Source organism: Crinia signifera, chromosome 5 (assembly GCF_055691185.1).
Source record: "Crinia signifera chromosome 5, ASM5569118v1, whole genome shotgun sequence".
Classification (NCBI taxonomy): domain Eukaryota; kingdom Metazoa; phylum Chordata; class Amphibia; order Anura; family Myobatrachidae; genus Crinia; species Crinia signifera.
In genome coordinates, this window is record NC_139221.1 from 31,980,033 (window position 1) to 31,987,841 (window position 7,809).

General features: G+C 45.3%; 1 pseudogene; it reads left to right on the top strand.

The window, feature by feature from the left end:
• The first annotated feature begins 6,312 nt into the window (after positions 1-6,312).
• LOC146005848 (U2 spliceosomal RNA) lies at positions 6,313-6,519 on the top strand (annotated as a pseudogene).
• Positions 6,520-7,809: the final 1,290 nt, after the last annotated feature.

Genomic DNA, 7,809 nt, shown 5'->3' on the forward strand with positions numbered 1-7,809 from the left:
CTCTGATCTGACTCTCCATGTTGTAAAGTGAGATGCCAGCTTCACAGCATCTTTATCCCACAGGGAGAGGGTTCACAACAGTAGAACATCGATTAGCTGACCACTGATCATCGATCACAGATTCCTGGGTTCAGGTAAGTATTACATACATTTACTGATTTTTTTACAAAGTAATCAGCCTGTGGGCTATCAGATCATGCAAGCGGCTCCCTTAGAGCCCATTGCTAGCAGACAGGGTAAGGGGGTTGCACTCATGCTCACATTCCGCTTTATATATTGACGGTAATGTTGATATTGATGATATTGCAATGGGCTGGCGGGGCTGCTGGGACCAAGCAGAAGTCAATTGCCTGGAGCACACCTGTTCTATGCATGCTACATACCAAACACAGGTGCCAGGTAGATAGTATGACTGTGAGCATGCCTCCTTACCTGAGGAGTAAAAGTAATGCATACCTCCCAACTGTCACGCTTGACATTCCTGTGTCCTGCACAGTTCCAGAAGTGTCCCGCTGTGGGGGGCAGTTGAGTCCCCCTGTCGCCGGGTCTGTTCCCGCAAGCAGAGGGGCTGGGGGCTAGCCAGCAGCTTATAGGGCTGCTAGTCGTGCCCCCACAGTGGCGAAGAATTGGGGCGTGGCTGCTAGGCCACGCCCCCTAATTTCAGGCTGATGTCCCTCCTTACTTGTATTCAAAGTTGGCAGGTATGCTAATAGAGGCCGTTATCAAGAGGATAGGTATTGTATTTGTAGATATTTAGCAAGCGTATATTGCTGACTTGTGCTACTTGGTAAGAGAAACTTGTAGAAGAGAAACTGAATGCTAAGATAACAGAAAAGTCAGTTTAAACCTCTAGAATGGGGGCTGGCATGGGTGCTGATCACACCATTTTGAGAAGTCAATGAAAGTGTAGGGGGTGTAGACCTGTTAGTTGTTTATTTAGGGGGATGGTTTGCCAGGCAAAGGCCACTCTGCTTCCAGGCATCCCACCCTGCCTCTCTTTATGTTGAAGTTTGTGGTTTTGACGTTGGCTAGTTGTGGTGGGTAAGAACGGCAGGTCACCAGTAATGGTGCAATTGTTTTAGTGGTAGTAGGCCGAACCGTCCCAACAGGACACAGTATGATTACCCAAATTAGAGGCAGTTTAGAAGGTGAGTGGTTACATTTTGTGATTTACACAGGTCTTATACCTGGTGTATGTGCCCTCCGGACAGTTCCGCCTGCGGTGCCTGCTGTTGGTTGTAGTTGGGCATTGCAGAACAGCTGGTTCCTGGCCGGCCTTTCTTTGCCACCACACTTTCGTAACATTTTAAATAATTAGCATTCAATTAAATAGCTACCATTTTCTCTGCCAAAATCTACGTCTCAGTGTCTTGATTTATTTTAGACTTTAAGGTTAAGGGATCTGCACCCATGACACCTCTCATCCAATAGGTTTAGCTTTTACAAGGACTACTTAAAAAAGGCTGTTTGATTAACCTACGACATAATTGTGTATGTGACCCTATTTCATCATTAAATGTCAACTAAGGATCATGTTCCTGTCTTCAGTAATTCCTCCTGTTTGGAGCTTACGTTGTCTACCCCGCTCCGCCTCATAGTGATATCTCAATTATAATTCCTGCCCGTATATGTCATATACTGCAAAGCTATTGAACTTTGACTGCCAATTGGCCACATTCTTTCACCTGTCACGGCAGGTTCGGTCTTGTGTAGTGATTGATATTGTCATGCTAAAGCGCTTGGATTGTTACATGCAAGTTTCTCTCTACGTCGCAATGCCAGCTGCCCTAAATAGACCTAAAACAATGAACAGAGAATTCTAGGATATCAATGTTCTTATTTGGAAGCCAGTCATAGCACTGGGCATTTAAAGATCAACCGCCACAATTGGAGATCTGCAATTCCGTTCTCTAGAAATCCGTATCCACTGAAAATTTGTGGATCTGAACCGAACCAAATCCCACTTTCCGGATCTACACTTGGAGATCCATTCTGAACCAAGTCTCAGTTCTCTAGGCAACCTAGTCTCAGTTTGGATCTTGATGTGATCCAGAATTCGGACAGTTTCTATTGCGCTTTTTTTATCTCATTTTATTGAAAGTTTGTAAAAATTACAACATGTGAAACAAATAAATGAATATTACCCAGAACAAACCGCATTTGGTTATTTGCAGTACATCCATATCCAGGGTTTGGTCATGAAGATATGTCCTAAAAAGTCTGGTTATCGTGTTGGGTTGGGTCAAAGCAAGTCCCATCCTGGCAATTTCCACCGCGGTTGGCATATAAATTCCGAACCTGGGGAAATGCTAATGATGAATCGTCCTCCAGTATTAATAGTTTTTAGTGTAACAGTGGATGAGTAAATGAGGAGTAGGACATAGAACATATATCAAAACAAGAAATTGGCAGAGGACCAATAGGACTTTGATACAATATAATTCAAATAATTCATGACCTTATTCATTCAAAACAGTATAACAAAGCCTTCTTATTAATATGGGGAGTGGGGGGTGATAGGGGAAGGGAAAGGTTTATAAAACAGGGGGGACAAAACATCATATGACACAGCATAAACCAAGTTGTGTTCTCAAAGATCTTCTGAATGGAAGCCTGCACACCAAGATCCAGGGTTTGTATGTAAATTTCCCATTTGGCATAAAAGCGCGTCACACCCTTTTCAATATCGCATAGTGCTGCTTGGCGCTCAAAGAACAAAATCTTAAGGAGAGAATTCTTCAATTCAGTCAATGACAGTCCCTACTATCCAATGAGTCAAGATTAATTTTTTGGCTATAACAAGTATTAATGTTATGAGTGAGATTATTTTCTTTTTTTGGGGTCCTAGATTCCAGTTTTTAAAGTATAGGAAGAGTAAGGGCAGGAGGTCGTAAGAAAGCTGCAAGGTGAATTAGGGGTTCAGGAAACCCACAAGTTTCCTCCAAAAAATTCTTATTCACCCACATTACCAGAAATTGTGGAAATAAGCGGTGCCTCTCATTTTGCACTTCGGGCAGAGACCCATATCCCCTGGGGTAAAATGGCTCCTCTGCTGTTAGGATACATAAACCCTGTTGAGGAACTTGAGGTGGGTCTCCTTAAGTGATGCCGATTGTAGATGTTTCAGAGTGTTTGGGAGTTTATTTAGTATAGTTGGGATTGGCGGGAGGGTAGGGACATCTGTTTTCCACCTAAGTTCCAAAGTTTGGAGCAGCTTGTCTTTTGGGATAATTATCCGGATCCTATATCCCTGGATATTATGCTGGGCTATCAATTACATCATTGGATCTGGGCTGACTGGAGTGGCATATGCTTTGGGAATAGATTGGGCGTAGTGATGTGCTTGCAAATACATGTAAAATTGGGTTCTGGGAAGATGATATTTCATAGCCAGATCTGTAAATGGTATGATTATGCCACCCGGGTCAAATACGTTGCAAATGGCCGCTATTTATTTTTTGTCGCCATTCCAGGTACAGTGGATTATCTAATCCCGGTGTGAAACAAGGGTTACCCCAGAATGTGATGTGTTGTGTACTACTGTAGCTGGATTTCTGCCAAACCGTTTGTGTATGACATTACACATTTTGTACGTTACTCGAAACAGGAGATTATCTTTGATAGTATTAGGGATTGTGCTACGTGGGGCGTGGAGAAGCGCTGCCGGTGAATATGGGTAAAAGAGGGCTCGTTCAAGGCTTTCATTAGTGTAAATCCCACTAGTGTTGGGGGCCTTCTCAGCACCCTGGCAAAACTTCAATCGACTGCCCTCTCCCCATCCAAAACCCCACACTGCCACTAATACCCATTTTCCAGCCCCTCAAAAGCTGAGGTCACGTCTTAGATGTTCCACAGCCGCGACATTAAATACAACAAGGATGTTTTCCTCATAATTTTGTAATATGCAGACAGGGTGGCATCCCCCAGATAAGGATTCTGCCTAGAGCTTCCTAATGGTACAGCTGGCCCTGGACGTACTATAACAATGCTGAATTAATGTTGTCCCCCTGCCCCCCCAAAAAAGTACAAATCTCAACATTCCTCTCGCCCCTCTGAGTGAGCTCACCCAGTACCTCAGTAGGCATTTGTGCCCCCTGTTCAATCTCATGTTAGTCAGGCAAATAAGAGATTCAGGAGTTTGTCTATGTAAGCGGCTTGGGTGTGGAATGCCAACAAGCACATTGCAGACAGTGTATACAGTACTTGTCGGCAGCATAATCCCGGCACCGCTATATCAGACTTGTCAAAGTTCTAATTAAAGCATTTTAACGCTGTTGGCAGTATAAATGTAGTCATGCTGCTTTAATTAGCAATTTAACAAATTCAACATAGTGGTGCCGGGATTATGCCGCCAACAAGGACATTGTCAACATCCCTATAAAAGCGGCTTTTATTCTGAACAGAGAGGGATTACTGTACGTAAACCGGGTTCCAGATGCTGAATAGAAATAGTAGACAGGTCATATGTCAACATGCAATAGGCCCATATGGGCGAAAGGTCAACAGGCAAAGGGTTGACTGCCTATGTGGACAGGTACAAAAGGTTCAAATGTTGAGATTTTCAGCACACTTGAGTGCCCTGCTTACGACAATATGTAATGTAACAGGTATTTGCAGAAGCAAAAGAATAGTCGGCACTCCTCCGTTAGCAGCAAAAAAAATATAGCTTTGATAAAGATGGGTACAGTGCTACATTACATCAGACATCATCAGCGTTTCGTGGCCCAGTGGCCATTTCATCAGGGTGCGGTCTGTGTGGGTACAGAAAGTGCAAGTGCAGAAGTGTGACTGACGAGGAGTGCCGACTATTCTTTTGTATGGGGGCAGCCATTTTTTGTGATGGTCATTTTTCATTAGCACTGCAGGAGGAGACAGAGCTAGGAGATCTGCGGGTCCATGAATGCGGTGGCGGCATGCGGAGGGGTAAGGGGGTGTTTAACTTTACTTATAAATTACAGTGTGCACCTATACAATTATATTATACCTCCCAACTGTCCCGCTAAACGCGGGAACGTTCCGGTTTTTGGGGACGTTCCCACGTCCCTCCTGCGGCCGGCAGTTTCCCGCTGCGGGTGGGGGGGGGCAGTTGGAAATCCCCTCCCAATCTGACAGAATCTCTATTCACGTCTATTCAGCGGTGCAGTGTCCGAAAACGGGGGTGCACCCTAATTTGCATACACCATGTTCCCTTTTCAGGTGCTCGCCTCCCTATTCTTCAATTGAAAAAGTTGTGAGGTATGTTATACATTCACTGTAGAGCACAGCCAATAATACTGCAGAGAACAGCACAGCGTGCCCCGATATCATTTTACAGTCACTAGTATGGTCTACAGAACAGCCAACATTAATAATGCAGAGTACAGTGCTGCATGCAGAAACATGTCCCTATATTAATTATACACAGTCACTAGTATAGGTGCACAGACAGTATTAATACAGCAGAGTACAGCGCAGCACGCCGAAGTTTGTCTCTGTATTATACACAGTCGCTAGTATAGTATAGGTGCACAGCCAGCATTAATACGTCATATCTGACACCAACAGAACTTCTGGCGCCCCTGCTCTGTCCTTGCACGTTCAGTCGCACATCTGTAACCGGGGAAGTTCTTAAGAGCAGCATTAGCAAAGTACACAGACGGATGCCGCAGCATTCAACTCAATGAGCCCATAAAGGTCTATTACAAAAAAATAAATTGTACAGCTTAATGCAAAGTTAAGTCCTCTTTTAGGTCTTGTCCTTTTTGTCCCAGAATATTCCAACCCAGACCAAAGGGGATTCTCTCATGACATTTCAGGGCACCAGCCTTTGTCCATTTGTAGAGAGTGTTGACTGTTGCTGATGATTAGTTGTGACAGATGACAGTTATTTTTGTGAAAAGAACAGCTGAAAGACCCCCAAGCCTTTAGTTGGTACATGACAATCCTTTCCCCTTGTTTGTTTAGACAAGTGTCTTCATTGTAAGCAGAATACAACAGTGTGTTCATTGCATTCCATTGTAATGGAACATCGTTTATTTGAATATTATGATTTCAATGATATATATACTAACAAGAAAATATTTCACGGGCCAAGTATCGATGGGATAGTTTAAGGAAAGTAGATTAAGGTGTAAATAATGTGACGAGGATCACATAAACTGCACAGGGGTCACAGACAGGCATTTACTGTAGTTAGCAGAATGTCACAATCTAGTTACAGGACATGCCACAGGTCACAATAGGGGATTTGCAACTAGGGTGTGAATTCTATCAGAGATCTATGACTATTTTCAGGCCTATCACTTGGCCAGCTTGTGTAGCATCAGGAGCACTGTCACTTCTCGGCCTTTTGGCTAAGATCAAGTGTAGTATCTTTTCTTATCAGTGGGTATGGACTGGCCTCTGGCAGAGAATAGAGAAAGGCTGGACGGAGTAGCTGCTCTGATGGGCGGAGGGTGTGGGACCCCTCTTTTTTGCCTGGGAGTGGTGACAAGTCTGGCTAAGTACCTTCACCTCTGCCAGTGGTAGGAGGTGTTGTTTGCATAAACACACTGGTGAGAGGGGGGGAGAAACACTGGGCCTAGTAGTTTGACTCTCTTGACGGGGTTCGTAGCCCCCGAAGGATGAGACAGCGAAAGGCTCAGTCTAGCTTAGTACCTTAACCTTGGGATCGGAGAAACACTGAGACTGAGTAGATTGCTCTTCCGAGGGTGTCGCAGCCCCTAAGGGAGTCAGTCGAAAAGCCCAGTGGAGTACCCATTCCCATGCCAGGGGCTGGAAAATGCCCTACGATGGGAACAGAGAAACCTTGGTCGGACGTTGATCGGTCGGTTGCTTGGAGTCCGAGGCTGCACTGTGCCCCCGGGGAAACTCGGGGTGCCGAACATGCACGGGTGATCCCAAAATCACCATGCACTAGTAAGCACTTGCACTGCGCACTTCCCTTCAGGTAGTGCTGCACGTCCTTACCTCGTCTTTTTGGATGGGGTAGAACAATTTTTCACACCCCCACCCCGGCCTTCTGGCTGAGGTCTTTATTATTTATTTCTCTTCCCCCTCTCACGTTCGTCACTTTTCACGTTCCTTATTTTTTGTAGTTTTGTCACGTTTTTTTGGGGTAGTGTGGTCGACCCTTTTGGGCCTTCCATTTCCCCAATGTGCCAAAGCTCTCGCCTTTTGGGGAGAGCTTCGGTCCCCCGAGGACGACCCCGAGCCGCAAGGCGGAGGGAAGTCTACTGAGGGTCTCTCCAAACCTTCGGGTGCGGAGGACCCACCGTCCTAACCCTTCCGGGGGTTGAGGAATGAGGGTCTCTCTAAGCTTCGGCGAAGAGGACCCACCGTTCCCTATTTTCCCCTCTTCGTCCTTATGGTTGAGAGGGGTTAGGGGAAAAACGGGGCCCGTCTCCTTCGGGAGATGGCCCAATTCGATCGCGCGGCCCCCTTTGCACGTGTTTAGGCACAGCACTGGTGGTAGGGAGCACACCTCGGGCTCCTGAGTTTCTTCAAACTCATCAGGAGCACTGTCTCTGAAAGCATTATTATAAATTTCTGCCCTCCCTACCTATAAAGAGATGCCCACAAAAAAGGGGGTGGTCTCACAAGGAAGGTGTATTACCATACAATTGTACCCATATTTTAAATAACACTACACAGTAGCACAATCTTGTTCACATTACACCGCACGTAGTCCCCCTGATTCATATTACACCACATAGTAGTCCCCCTTATTTAAGTTACATTACATAGTAGTGCCTCTTATACATGTTGCACCATACGGTGGTACCCATTATACACAGTGCCCACAGTAGCCGTGATATACACAGGGTGACA